The sequence below is a fragment of the Colossoma macropomum genome, unplaced genomic scaffold (genome assembly GCF_904425465.1).
Source record: "Colossoma macropomum unplaced genomic scaffold, Colossoma_macropomum, whole genome shotgun sequence".
NCBI lineage: Eukaryota > Metazoa > Chordata > Actinopteri > Characiformes > Serrasalmidae > Colossoma > Colossoma macropomum.
The window spans coordinates 14,314,037-14,328,722 of record NW_023494792.1 but is presented as its reverse complement, the minus strand read 5'-3'; the positions used below and the strand labels follow the sequence as shown (position 1 = coordinate 14,328,722).

Here is a 14,686-nt window from a genome sequence, read left to right as displayed (position 1 = left end):
GCTGCAATGTGAATCATCTAAAAGACAGCACTAATCACAGCAGGCTACAGTCCACAAGCTCAGTACTACTGCAGAGTGAACTATGACTCCATCGCTTCCTTCATGCACACACCAGTACAGGAAAAACTGAGTTGACTTCACAGTGACACACTTTCAGCGCAGCAGTTCATGGAAAAAAAAAAGAACAAAATCTAAATTTTAAAGTTGGCACATGCTGGATGTTTTGAATATCACATTTTCCGGCTTGCTTGCAGTAATATAGCATGCTGTATCAGTTTGACTCACACTTGACTGCAAAAGTAAATTTATAAATATCCATACAACCATTACTGTATCAGTACGTGTTGCCCCAAGATTATACATTATATTGATGTATTGTTATTTTGAACACAGCCTTGGTGTTTTACCCATTGTTTAAAGTGGCAGTTATTGTGCTTTTACTTCCTATTTTGTCCCTATTATTATTTGTTACACCTCCTTACTCATTTCTCTTTCTAGAGTGAAACAGATACTGTGATGTTTCAGAGGGAGTCATACCACATACCAAGCCTGTGCTGTCATAACCTTTCTTCCAACGGCTCGCTCTCACTCCTTTCATCCACTCCCATTCCATGACAATAAAAGGAGTGAGTTTCACCGGACTAGGATAACGTGGCTGGTATAGGTTGCATATTAGCCAGCTGTATATGAATGGGTCATGAGTCATGAATGGGTGTGTTCCACTGCGGAAGTGAGTGACCCACATGTGCTACATTCAGATCTTCTCCAGCTGATTCCTTGGTCAGGGTCGTAGGTCAGCTGTGCCGTCTGAGGTTAATGGAGACTTCATTTCCTGCAGCCTGGTGTAGTATTACTTAGCTGGGTATCAGCTGGGCACAGGCCAAGTGCGCTGAACACATGGTCTTACCTTATGTACTGTACACACAGACCCACACTTGCATGAACACGCTGTCTTAACATTGCTTTTGGATTGCTGTTGCTATACTACAGTGAAATTGAATACCTGCTTTTTGAGAGAGCTCTTAAAGAAAGCATGAAGACTCTTGGGCCAGTTGATTTATTTTTCATTATTCCCTTTCACCCAATAACTGCTTGGCCTACATCCCAGTGACTCAGAATCTTGCTGATTTTTTTCAACTTTTTTTCTGCAAAGCTTCTTTTCTTTTTTCCGATTCATTGTGAACAAGCCTCTTATTTTGTTTAATTTCTTTTAAGAGTTGATCACATGACCAAAATGAAGACTAGAGTTTAGATAACCAGGAAAGCCCAAGGAATGAAAGATTCTGTAAGTAGCCTCTGAAAAACTCCATGGCCAGCAAGCCCATTACTAATAACAGTGATCTTAATTGAATGAATGAATTTAACGTGAGATGTCAGATTTTTAAGTATAAGCAGAAGGATAATATTCAACTTTTTTGGCTAGCAGTGGATTGAAGCATGCATTTGTAGAAAGACAGGGAACAAGAATACAATTGCTCCATTTTTCCTAATGGGCATTCCCTCTCTTTTGAGATTGACTGTTTAAGTAGTTCTTCTGCAGTGCTCCTCACATGATTCTTTCAAGTGGCTCAGTAAAGCACTTTAACTGTGCGCCATTTAAGCTAAGCTAGGATTAATGCTGTCCCTTCCTTTGACAATTTTTTTTTTCTATTTAAGAAAAATTCTGTTTAAGCATAAATTGTTTACCCAGAAAAACTTAAGAATTTGGTCTTCAGTGTAGCATTTCTAAAAAGGAAGGCTTGAGAATAGAGCTTTCTCTTTAGGTGTGTCTCCTGATTTGAGTTGTTAGAGAGGATGAAGAGCTTGTGTTTGCATGCACACATCTGAGCATCCCATCTCTTTTCTGTCTATGTATAACAAACCCAAACTCAGATCAATCACATGTCCTCATTAATATCTCTGTGAAATGAGAACCCTGAAATTCATATCTCGGCTGAGATGCTTTTCATCCTTTTGTCTGCTTGTGCATCACTGACAGACCTGTCTGTATCTGTCTTTATGAGAGAGTCCTGTTCTTGCATGTGCAGTCACTTTTTAGCATCCAGGAGCCCAAGACGTTTTATTTTTATTTTATTTATTTAAACTATAAATATAAGAACAAATTCTTATTTACAGTGGGGACCTGGCAAGCTTCAAAAGCTACTTGAGGAAGAGGGAAACGCCAAACCGGATAAAAGAGAGCGTTAAAATAACTACAAGATTCAAATACTAGCTTGTAAATTGAGAGCTGTGAATTAATAACTCGCATGCCAAAGATACTAAGTACCTTTTTAGCTGCCGTTCAGTCTAGTGACAAGACTTGATGGCATGACGTGATCTCCAGGGACAACTGTATCAGGGTCAGAGGTCTGGTCATCATTGGTCACCCTTCTGACACAGGCCACCTAAAATAGCTCTTTCATCACAAGACGTTTGTTTCCCAGTCACCGAGGGGCTTCAGCTGACAATGATTCTGATTATGAGCAAGACACTAGATCAGTCTCTAGAAATGAAGATCAAATGTGCCAACTCATGGAAGTGGTGTGAAATATGTTGAAAGAAGTTAAGTCTGTATATTTATGGTTCGTTGTTTAAGAGCTGTCTTTTTCTAGATCTTCTAGCATCCAGCTAATATTAATCCCTTTTAAGGATGACACGGATGTGGGAACTGTGGGCTGATGACATTGTCCAGTATTTTTATGTTCATATCTACTGATGCCGATTACACTTCTACTTTTTAAAAATGTAGAAACTGGAATAAAATCCATTTAGATTAGTATTACACATTTATTTTACTTTACACATATTTACAATACGGTTACAGTTTCAGTAAAATGAATGAATTGCAGATATTTTAGCATTGCTAAAATAAAATAAATTAACATTTTTAGTCCAGTATCAGCTAAACATTGTTTTCTTTAGGAATACAACAATGTGTCAATAATGTGATGCGTGTCATCAAATAGCTTTTTTTTCCCTTTATGCATTCACAATCCCTTTGCAGTTCCCTCTCACTAGTGTACATTTCTAAGAAATTATTTGTTGGACTGCTGGATTCTTTTGAAGCCTCATCGTAAGTGTCAGTAATGAAAATATTAGATCTTCAGTCATCTCTGATGGATGTTTACATGTCCCAGTACATATGAAAGTCACACAGAAAAGTCAGTGGGTGAAACTGAACTGCAGAATTCATCCATGCTGCAGCTCACTCTGCCTGGCCACGATCTTCTTGTGAAACCTGAGCCCTAATCATTACATATGGGCTCTTTATAATACTCTGGCGTCAGCAGCCTTGAGCTATTTATAGCTTTTTCGATATAGAAGAACAGCGTAACTGGTGCCATGTTATCTCCCCCCCCTTCTTTTTTTCCCTCAAACGTGGTGTTCCAGGAATTGATACTTCAGAAAGATTATATATATACATATTTATTTATTTATTTATTTATTTATTTATTTATTTATTATTTTTTGTCTTTTCATGCTGATACATGTTTTTTTTTTTTTATACCTACATCAGAATTTTAACCATTATAGAACCACAGTCAGAACAGCTCTTGCATGGCAGGGTAGTGTAAGCGATCGTCTGGTTTGGTTGCTTGTTTTGTCACCCTTGTGATCCCCTGTTGTGTAATGATTCATTTGTGCTCTTTGTTAGCGTGTCACCATTGGGAGAGAGGAAAGGAAAACATGCATGGAATCTGTCACCACTCCTGGCCTCTGTACTGACACACATTCCACCTTGACAGCCTGCCAAAAATCCCCTAGACAAGCTGTGCTTGTATGTGTCAGGAGTGACTTGTATCGCTACTGTCACTCAAAACATATATCTGTGTGCACACAATAGGCTACAGCAGCAAACTACTTATCCCAGCTGGTTTACTGGTCTGTAAAACCTCTAAAAGGAGTCACACCGTTAGGGCAGCTACGAGAGAGGGAGAGATGAATACCACCTTGGCACAGGGCACTTAGGAAACCATGCAGTGTTAGCCTCGCTATGCAGAATATCTCTCTTCTGTGAATGGCAGTGAAGCTTCAAATTGTATGTAATATGCAAAAGCTGCTACTACAAAATCTCTAACTCTTTTGTGCATTGTAATCCTGTGCATCAAACTGATGGTCATTTTTGTAAGAGCAGAAGAAGAGGAGGCATCTGTAATGTTTTGCAGCAGTTATTAGGGTTGCACCGATACCACTTTTTCTCTTCTGATACAGAGACCTGATACCTGATCTGCCGATACCGACTGCTGATACAATACTAACTCTGTCTGAACTAACTGATTGATAGGTGGCTAGAAATCCTGACACAATTCACTTTTTTAATTATTTTCCTCAGCTATTTCATGGGCTCCAAATTCTAGGCTGATTGCAAGCATTAGGCCCCAGACCATGTCGTTGTCTGGTGCAACAATGTAGGCCATGCTGCAGGCAGTGCTGGAGGACACCGAAGTGGCTAGCAGGCTGCTAGGCTACCCCAGGCTAAAGGCTATTATTACCCAGAGAGACTGACTGTTTCTTCCATATATATCTCTCTGTTGTTTGCTACCTTGATAACAACCTGCACTAACATTAACTGCAACTGACTACACAGCGACTTAGCCAGGCAGCTAAAAAGGTTAATGCTAGTGTGTTTTGCACTGTATGTACATTGCGTCATCTGCTTATTTGTGGTATACCAGTGAAACGAATGCCATAGGAAGAATTTCAGTTGGTATATCATCCACTTCTAGTGCTTCTACCCGAAAAATGGCGTAACAGATTTAACAGTGAGCATTTTTAGTATTGCGTGTCATCCCACACTGCCAGTGCATTTCTTGACTTTAGTTAAGGTCCATCGAATGGCATGTGTGCACACATCACTCAGTAGCCTGCGTGCATGTCAGAAATTGCTTCATGGCATCAATTGCTGGTCTGTTGCAGATACTGATACTGTATTTAAGTGCCGTTATCTGTGCCGATACTATGACAGTATTGATATTGGTGCAACACTAGCAGTTATTTTGAACTTATAAGCCAAAGTTTCACAGGTATTTTACTGTTCAGACTGCAAAGCACAGCAGATCCATAAAGAGCTTAAGACCACCATGGATGACTTTGATGTTATATCCTGTGCTAGAATGTCTGAGTATAGCTCTCAAACAGAGGGGGAGTAGAAGCACAGAAAGGGTTAAGGCCAGTACAGCACTTTACACTGCAGATGGATTGCTGCTCCTACTGAGCAGTGGAGCTCCACATTGTAGCACAACTGCAGCTCCCCTCCCCTCTACACACACTCTCTTGCAACACTGCCAAGCCTCAGGGATTTATGTGGCTCTGCATGTGTGTGTTAGGAGAGAAAGGGGAGCCAACAAGAGACGCAGATGGGGATAGAAGATTAAAAAATGGGGACATACCTGCACTTTTAGGCTCACTAAAAGGAGAAACCAAGAGGCGGAGCTTTTTTTAAGAGGTTTAAATTACATCAGATGGGTCACTATCAATTTTGTTTAAGTCGTAGTAACATTTCTCTGTTTTGACCCATCTGCAGGCTTTCTACACCAGACAGTGCCTGACACAGCAAGAGGAGCATGGTTTCTCTCTCTCACTTAAACTCTTTTGCTCTCATTCTTGCTCTGTGCTTCTGTCTTGCACGCTGATTGAATTGGGGCTTTTGCAGTGTGCAGGCACTTTCAGTATGTTTGTGCTGGTGGATGGTTGCAGGATCTTCACCTGGATTAGCTCTTGAAAGCTCAAAGAAAGAGATGATACTAAACCATCTGAGGTGATCAGAAAAAAAAGCTTCTGTAAGTAAATATTTAAGTAAGTAAAAACTGTTTACTCACTGTACTCTTCTGCAGTGAAGCCTGCAGAGGGTCTGGTTTTGGTATATTCTAGGGGGGTGTTACAAAACTTATCACAACTTTATAGCATTATATTATAGCTAGCACGTTATCCCAGGGCACTATAAAGCACAGCTTTTGTTTCATGTTTCTTTGCTGCTATGAAATCAGTCTGAATGGATCAAAACTCCACTTTGCCATTCTGAATTCTCAAACATTATACTTTGTTGTATAATGTTGAATGCTTCAATAAACTGAAAATACAGTGTTAACATTTTCAAGCACTGCTTGAAAAAAAAAAATTGACACTCCATTGTATTGTGTTAAATCAGATTATGCATTTTGTATATTCCATGTAATCTATAGAGTGCAGTTGGGGTGTTTTTATTTGCTGTTCTCATTGGTACCAAAAATGATATTTTTCATAACAGACTTCTAGTTTGTAGTAGCTGCACCAATTATCACTTGCACAGATCTTCAGATATGCAGCAGTACAAACTAAGCTCCAGCATGTGTGTGTCTGTGTGAGCCACATGTATCCTCTGGGAACCTGTTCTTCCTGTATCTTGCTATGAGGTCTCCTCTCAGATTGAATATCTGACTCTGCAGGCTTCCCAGCTAGAGGGCATTTGGAAAACGTCAGCAGTTTGAGGCACATCTTTGTGACGTGATCAGTCACTCCATTCAACCTGTTTTGTGTTGCTTGTGCCAGAACACAAGGTTGTGTGTATGTCTCTGTAAGGAAGAGTGATAGACATTTTTCCCCCCACTCATCTCCTTTTGGCTGCAGTAAGGTGTACACAGTGTTCTCGGTGTGCACTTGTTTGTGCTGATCCGTTTTATTCAGCAGTTTGTTAGTTGCATAGCTCAGTCTTTGCTCCATTCGTTGCAGCGTCATTGGACCTGATGTTTCAGATCCTGGTGATTATTTCGAGATAATCACATTGTATACATTCTAGCAGGGGCTTGATTTAAAGAGGCCTCAATTATTTGGTATCTCGTCATTAATTCTCCCAAAGACTGGTCGTAAAGCCCCCATTCTGCTGTTGAGCTCTGCTAAAAGTAGGACATATTTTCCCTAACCCACCTTTATCATCTGTGTGCCATTTAAAATACAGCATGGAAAGTAGTGCAAGTGTGGCCTCACAGTTTTTGAAATACTCTCACATCCCTCCTTCTACATGGGCTGAGTCTACATGACAGTTTTGCAGATCATGATTGATTGTATGTTCTTTTGACTAATAGTCATTAGTTGTCTTCAACAAATTGTCTAAATTACTTGGCTAGATGGTATATATTTGTGTGCTTCTCTGTCTCTACATCACAGCCTCTTGCTGCTACAGTATTGAAGCCCACCAGCCCACAAAAGAAGCTATTTTTAGTCTCTCTCTCTCTCTCTCTCTCTCTCTCTCTCTCTCTCTCTCTCTCTCTCTGTCTCTCTCTCATAATATGCTGTATAGCTAAAGTTAAATAAAAGACCACTTCCCTTGCCACAGTCCCTTTCTCTCTTGATAATGATTCTGCACAGCGAAGCAGAGATTTCACACACTCTAGTTGCAGTGCCCCAGTCACGCATAACAATGACACTTTCTCACGCATGCACACGCAGAATAAAAGCACCTCAAATATCTTTATAGTCGATGCTGATGTAATTAATATAATCTGTTTTCATTGTGTCATCTGTTTCTCTCTTCGTGTCGTGGTGTGAGAGCACCCTCTGAGACCTGCCACACGTGCACTATTAAATGCTAGATGAGAAGGCACATGGCTGGATATCTGTGCGCCAATTATCTTGACAGGTGACTAACCCTAAGACCCAGACCTAAGTATAATCCTCTGCGTTATGTCTGAATGGGGAGTTAAGCCTTTGTGGCAGTATTCATTTTGAAAAAGGCATGCGTGTACACACAACCTATTATATGAATAGCATTTCATAATAATGCAGCCATTTCCAGGTTGTATGTGGTGCAGTGGTGCTCTGCCTTCTAACTTCAGCTTTTGTCTTATTAATGAGTTGATTTGGGCAGCTGCCTTTCTTTGTGAATGCTTTGGCCCCATTCTCTCGTTAGAGCTGTGCTCAGCTGTCTGATGCATCTGTGTGTGGGCCCAAATGGCTCTGCTTCAGTCTGAGCCTCCAGACCCTTTACGGGAGAGAGCCGTCAGCTGCCACTTCTGCCAGGCTCCTTTCTACAGTGTGGAATCACTATTGACATGGATTGTGAGGAGCCGCAGAATTGCCTCAATTAAATGTGCAACTGAATTCTCCTGCAACTGCATACAACTAATAAGCATAGATGACTTGAAGCACATAAACAGTGTATGGCAGAAGTACATAAAGCCTTCTTTTAAGGAAGTAGCACATATGCTGTAAGTATACTTTTACACAGCCCTCTGCCTCTTCTTTCATGAAACATAAAAAAATATACGTTAACTCAATGCTTTGTACCAGCCTAAGCGTAGGTTTTGCACATATTTTAGTTATGCTTTTGTGTCATGTTAATATGTCAGTTTTGTCTGAGACGTTTTTTATGTTGTTTATAGCTCAGTTACGCTATATTTTAAGATGAGTATTTTGCACAAGAACATAATATTTTGCAATATTTTATTTTGTAATAATTAGTATTTTGCTGAACCAAATCAATGTGTGGAGCATGCAGTTAGAATCAAGACTTTTTAAATGTGTAACTTAAAAAATGTGTAACTCAAAAAATGATTTGATTCTTGATTTACAAATATAATACTGTATTAATGTTATTCTGTGCACATTGGAATCTGCACTTCTTAAAGCTTAGCACTGAAAACATTCCAAACTTTTATTTATTTATTTATTTAAGCACTTAGCTATTTTTCTACTGACAGCAGATAGACTACCAGGGATCTTTTAAAATGTATAGAATAGTTGGAGGCAAGTGTTGAGTAAAGGGTATGGTAATTGCTGCTCTGTGTTCATAGAAAGATTCAAATGCTGCATGTGTCTAAGGCTTATGTAACCAGGCTTTATTTATTTTATCCAAATTTTTTGTCAGTTGTAATTTGGTGGTGCAAGCAGCTGTGGATTAGGCTATTAAAACAAGGAAGCTGCTCTCTGATTGTACTGATTACCTCTATCCGGTTGTTTTACAGCAGAGCAATTCCACAGGAATTTTTTACCTACCTTTCTTTCAATTTCTATTTTGAAGTTGATTGCAGGTAATTGCATTGGGCTGTCTTGGGACCAACCAGTGGAATTCATATTCTCACATTTTCTCTCTCTCTCTCTCTCTCTCTCTCTGTCTCTCTCTCTCTCTGTCTCTCTCTCACTTACTCTCACACATACATATATCCAGCAGGTGTGTAATGTGAAGGTAAATTGCAACAGTCTGACTCAGTTTTAGATCTTATCTTGCTGCAGGTATTCTCCAGTTCTCAGTCCAAATTCTATCCTCTGTACTCCAACTAGGTTGCCATAGACAACAGAGTGACTGTCTATTGGACGGCAGCACACAGTACTGTTGTTGAAACACACAAAAAGAGCTGCTGGTCTCCAAGGAAACACCCAGAGAGGACCACAGAGTTGTGAGTGTGTGTTGGTACAGTTGTTCAAAAAGAATTCTTTGGAAAGATTTAGTGCCAACAGAAATCAAGTGGCCCTTTTATTAGCATTTCAGTTGAGCAGCAAGAAGAAAACATCGTCTCTGACAAAATGGTGCAGAACACATTGCATCAGCATTTTTACAACACTACTTTAAGACATGGGCATAAATCCTTATTCATGCCTCACTCCGCCTTTGTCACTGCACACAGATCTTTTTTCACCAGCTAGACTCTTGGAGTCCCGTGCTGTTTATGAATATTCATCAAACTTGATTTGAAGTGCTTTAATGTGCTGGGCCACTGTGTGTGTGTGTGTGTGTGTGTGGTGTGTGTGTGTGTGTGTGTTCTTAAATCTTCGTTAATATCTGTTTTTTGTTTTTTTTTATTTATTTATTTTTTGTGTACGTTCAAAATAGCCTAAACATTTTTTTTTATCTTGCTGATTAATTCTTAAAAGCTGTTGGTGTTGTGCTCCATGTGTGTAGTCCCCTGTGGTGCTCAGTAAGTTTGCTACCATTTTGCTTTCCAACATTTTAAGTAACCCCCTCCACAATCAGTATATAGCTGGAGCCCAGTCTAGCCTACCAGGAGAGACAAAGTGGTAAGGTGTGAAGGTAATAAAGGAGGTCATTGTAGCTAATTAAGTGATGAGAATAGAGAAATTCACTCTCCAGAAACAAACTAACTTAGTCCCGTTTACTCCATAAGTTTGTTAGTTTAACTGAATTCTAAAAAATGCTTTTCTGTTGCTGATGCATGTGTTTTACACTTGCATAACCAAGCTGTCTCTTCCTGAAGTTTATGTTTGCTTTTTTTCTGTATCACATGTAATCTGGTTCTGCATTATCTGTGGGTTAGGCAAGATGCACTGTATATGGATCTGATGTGGTGTTCTAATTTTTTATCAATATTGGCCAAATTAGCTGTGTCAGTTTGTTGTTAGGGTTGAACTAATGTATGTTTAATTTGTTAAGGCCTGTATTTATATTCACATTTTCAACCAACAGTTCCGTACGCCTATATCTATATAATATAATACATCTATATCGATATCTGTGTAGTATCTGCTAATGTTATAGTAAACTAAAAGACAGAACTTCCAGTGCATCTCATTTTCTCACACCTTGAGCACTTTGTTTGGAACTAATCTTACATTACGGAGATGCCAAGAATAGTAAATTAGCAGTCAAAGCTTCCACTGACACATTTGATGACAAGGTGAAGCTCAAGCACAGCATATAGCTGTGATTGGAATTATGATTGCAGTCTGCGCTGATATTATTTTGTGGGTGATACGGCAAAAATAGGCCCTCTCAGTACTTTGACATTTTCTAAATATATACATTTTCTAAGTACACTAACGGAGCACGTTATTAGGACCACTGTACTAATACTGGTTAGGGCCTCCCTTTTCTCTAAAAACAGTTTCAGTTCTTCATGTGGGAATCCATGTTGACATGACTGCATGCTGCAGATCTCCCACTCTACCACATCTCAGAGTTATTCTGTTGGGTTCAGATGCTGTGACTGGGAGGGCCACTGAAGAACACTGAACTCCATTTTCATGTTATTGAATCCAGTTGGAGACTAATTTGCTTTGTGACATGGTGCATTATTTTGCTGTAAGTAGCAAATAGAAGATTGGTAAACTGTGGCCATGAAGAGATGCACATGTTCAGCAACAGTACTCACATAGGCTGTGGCATTAGAGCGATAACTGATTGGTATTAATAGGCCCAAATTGTGTGCCAAGAAAACATTCCCCACACAATTACACCACCTCCACCAGCCTGGACTGTTGACGTAAGGCAGGTTAGGTCTATGGATTCATGCTGTTGGTGCCAAATTCTGACCCTACTGTCTGTGTTCCTCAGCAGAAGATTCATCAGATCGGGCTACATTTTTCCAGTCTTCACAGTTTTGGTGAGCTGGTGCCCACTGCAGCCTCAGCTTTCTGTTTTTGGCTGACAGAAGTGGAACCTTACATGGTCTTCTGCTGTTGTGGCCCATCCGTGTCAAAGTTTGCTTCTTGTGCGTTGCGAGATGCTTTTTTGCTTATCACAATTATACAGAATGTTTTTTGAGTTACTTTAGTCTTTCTGTCAGCTCAAAATAGTCTGTACATTCTCTGTTGAACTCTCACTGTGCTCACCAGATGTTTCTCTTTATTGCACCATTCTAAGTAAACTCTAGAGACTGTTAAAATTCCCTGGAGATCAGCAGTTCTAGAAATACTCAGCTTTTCTGGGGCCCAGAATGATTTTGATCTCGTCTAGCGTTATTTCAAAATTTGAAAAAAAGCCTCTGATCTGGTAACCACTTTATGTGGTTACTAGATAAGTGGACACTGTGCACGGTTTTTCAAGCCATCATTCAATTAATGTCAAACCATCTGTCGAACAATTGATAAATGGTAAACAGTGCTGCTAACTAGGAAAGAGGAGCTGGTTAGCATTAGCTTAGCTAGCATGCTAACAGCTCTGCCACTCGCAGAACATGTTCTGTTCTGGCTAACTTAAGCACTGACACAAGTTAAGATGATTAAAAATAGTAATTAAAATTTGAGAGTGAATATGAGCAACTGTTAAAGGGCCAGAACGGCAAAATTAAACCTGTTCAGTGATGTTTGTATCTGTAGCCTGATAGGCTACCTTCACATTAGCTTAGCAAGCAGACAACAGACCCAAACAGTGCTACCCATCACAGTTACAGGAACAGCAAAAGTGGAGCTGAAATCAAACCTGTTCTGTGGTGTTTGGGAGAGAGCTTAGTTAGCATGGACTTGATTGTAGCTAACCAATGCTAAAAAGACACCCGTTTAGAGGATAGCACAGCTGTTTAGAGGATGGTGCAAAGTCGAGTGACTGGTATTGAAGTGAAGGCTAAAATTGAACGTGTTCTGTGGTGCGTACAGAGAATGCGCAGTTCTGATACGCATAGCTCTTTGCCGTGACTGAGCTGCCATCTTGCTTTGTTTTTCTGAGGGTTTTCCTGGCTCTGATTTCCCTCCTTTTTCTGTTAGCACCATCTACTTGTAAGCTCTCACACCTCCAGTCAGTGAGCCTTCTAAAATAAAAATAGGTGGAATATGTTTATTTATCCGTTCAGGCGTGAAATAGAAATTTGAGTCTTAATAATTTTGATGTACTGTCATCATTTTTATGTACCGATTTATGCTGTATTACCATCATACCACCCAGCCATAGAACAGAAAAACGCATCAGTTGGGACACGTTAAAATACTATCAAAAACTATCAATACAATGATTATATTGCACAGCACGAAATCCAATCAAATAGGCCTAATTATGCTCTTTGTAATGAAACATGCAGTTGGTCAATGTTATTTAAGTACTGACCATATCCATGATGTGCTTCGAAAAGCATAGTCCTGTGACATGACATCATTCATCACGATAATGTTCAATATCGGCATTTTGCCCACCCTTACTTTCAGTTATTTTCTGAGTAGCTGTAATGGCTAAAAGCCACGAGAAGCATGAGAAGCAGTGTCTGACGTGGCGTATCTGTTTCTGGTCTGATTTCATTGCCATTGTTGAGGTAAATACTGTCGTTTGGAATTATGTTTATAAAGTTTATAAAACTTTGCTTCTTTTTAAAGGCGTGAAAGTGGCAGAGAAGCAGTGAACAAATTTGAGTGTGAGCTTTATGTTTTTCTGATAAGAAAAAAAAAAGACTCTCGGGCCCTCCTGAGGCACTAGATTTTAAAGACCTGCCTTTTACCCTTCTCCTCTTACCTCTACATTGAAATTCAGCAGTCAGAAAGCTGACTTGCGAAGCAGGCTGGAGAACAGTCTTCATAAAGATGCACAGAAGAGAAATGTAGGTGAATATTTATAATCCTACATCTCCACTCTAAAAATAGTTAAGTACACCTCTTTTAGCATGAGATGCAGCCATAGCATGAAGGATCCTCTTCAGTTGTCAATACTAGTAGCCCCAAATCAATAAAGCCACCTCCCTTTTGTCATACAGAACACAGGTGAGGAGTTGAGTTTGCAGTAATTGTCCCCTTGTTCAGCATATTTCCCCTGCTAGTTTCTCCCGCTCCCTCTCTCCCTCCGCTCCCTCTCCTCCTGCCGAATTGGAGCTGGGTTTTCTTTTTAATTAATAATCCATCTCTCATGCTTCATTATGCTTTAATGGTCCCCAGAATGAGCTCATTTGGCTAGTGCGCTCACTGCATAGGAGACTGCAGCTGACTGAAAGAGGAAAAGTAAAGTGGATAATTTGGGAGGGATGCTTTCTCACTCAGTTTCTTTTACAAGCACTGTGTAATGACCACATTGGTTCTCACACTGTCAACTGATTCTGCAGAAGAGTGTTGGAATTAACTGAGGGTTTTTGTTTTATCTGATGCCATTTATCTGCCAATACTGCTCTAGTCTTTGCTTAATAACTCATAGAAATGCCTTGATGACTGCCATGCTGATGACTGAGGTTGTCTTTCTGATCACAACAACTAAAGAGATACAGTTTCAAGAAATAGAGCATTCAGCAGAAGTTCAAGAGACACCATTATTGTTCTGCCTAGAGGGGCCTTTTTATTCCTTTCACATATTCAGAAGACTTTAAATTACCATAGAGTTTTTGCTGTGTTATCTGGGTAAGTGTGCAGTATTGCCCGACGTGCTGCAGAGATGTGTTGTGGAGTTGTGTAGTCTTAGCCATGAGGCAGAGAGAGACTGGCTGAGTGATTGTTTGGGTCAGAGGCAGCAGAGGAATGGACTAAAACATGGTATGTGCCTGGGAGGAAGTGCCTGTGTAGTCCACTATCCTTCCTCACCTCACTGTTTAGAGCAAAAACTGGAGGCTCATCAGTCTTAGCAAGATGTGCGAGTCATATGAGACTAACAGGCTCTTGGTTATAGACCCTCAACTGACTTAAATGGGCAGTTTCACTTTGCTGTCATGTTTCCTTCAGACACAATCATCCTGTTGTCCTGAAGTATGCCAGATACAGTTGTCGGCTTCTTCTTTATTTTCCACTTTGTTAAAACAGTACCAAAGGAAGTCTTTAAGGACATTTTCACTAAAGAGTTATTTTTCCCCTGCCATTCTAGGTGATCATCTCATCCAAGTGAATTTATGCGGTGAAGACTGAAAATAAGTTCTAAATACATTCATTCTGATCTTCTGCTGTCCTTTGCGATTCTGTGATGATTGTTTGCCTTCTTGTGTGTACGTGGCCTTGTTTAGTTGATGTAACTGGTGTCTCGCAAATATATTTGGTAGCTATCCCCTTCGCTGAACTCGGACAAGCTTTTAAAAATTACATGTGTGAGAAAAAGATGACA

At 39.9% G+C, this 14,686-nt stretch overlaps 1 protein-coding gene across 1 annotated transcript in view; it reads left to right on the top strand.

The window, feature by feature from the left end:
• tjp1b (tight junction protein 1b) overlaps positions 1-14,686 on the top strand; it is a 75,380-nt gene that overhangs the window by 41,729 nt on the left and 18,965 nt on the right. The gene's annotated exons all lie outside the window — the stretch shown is intronic.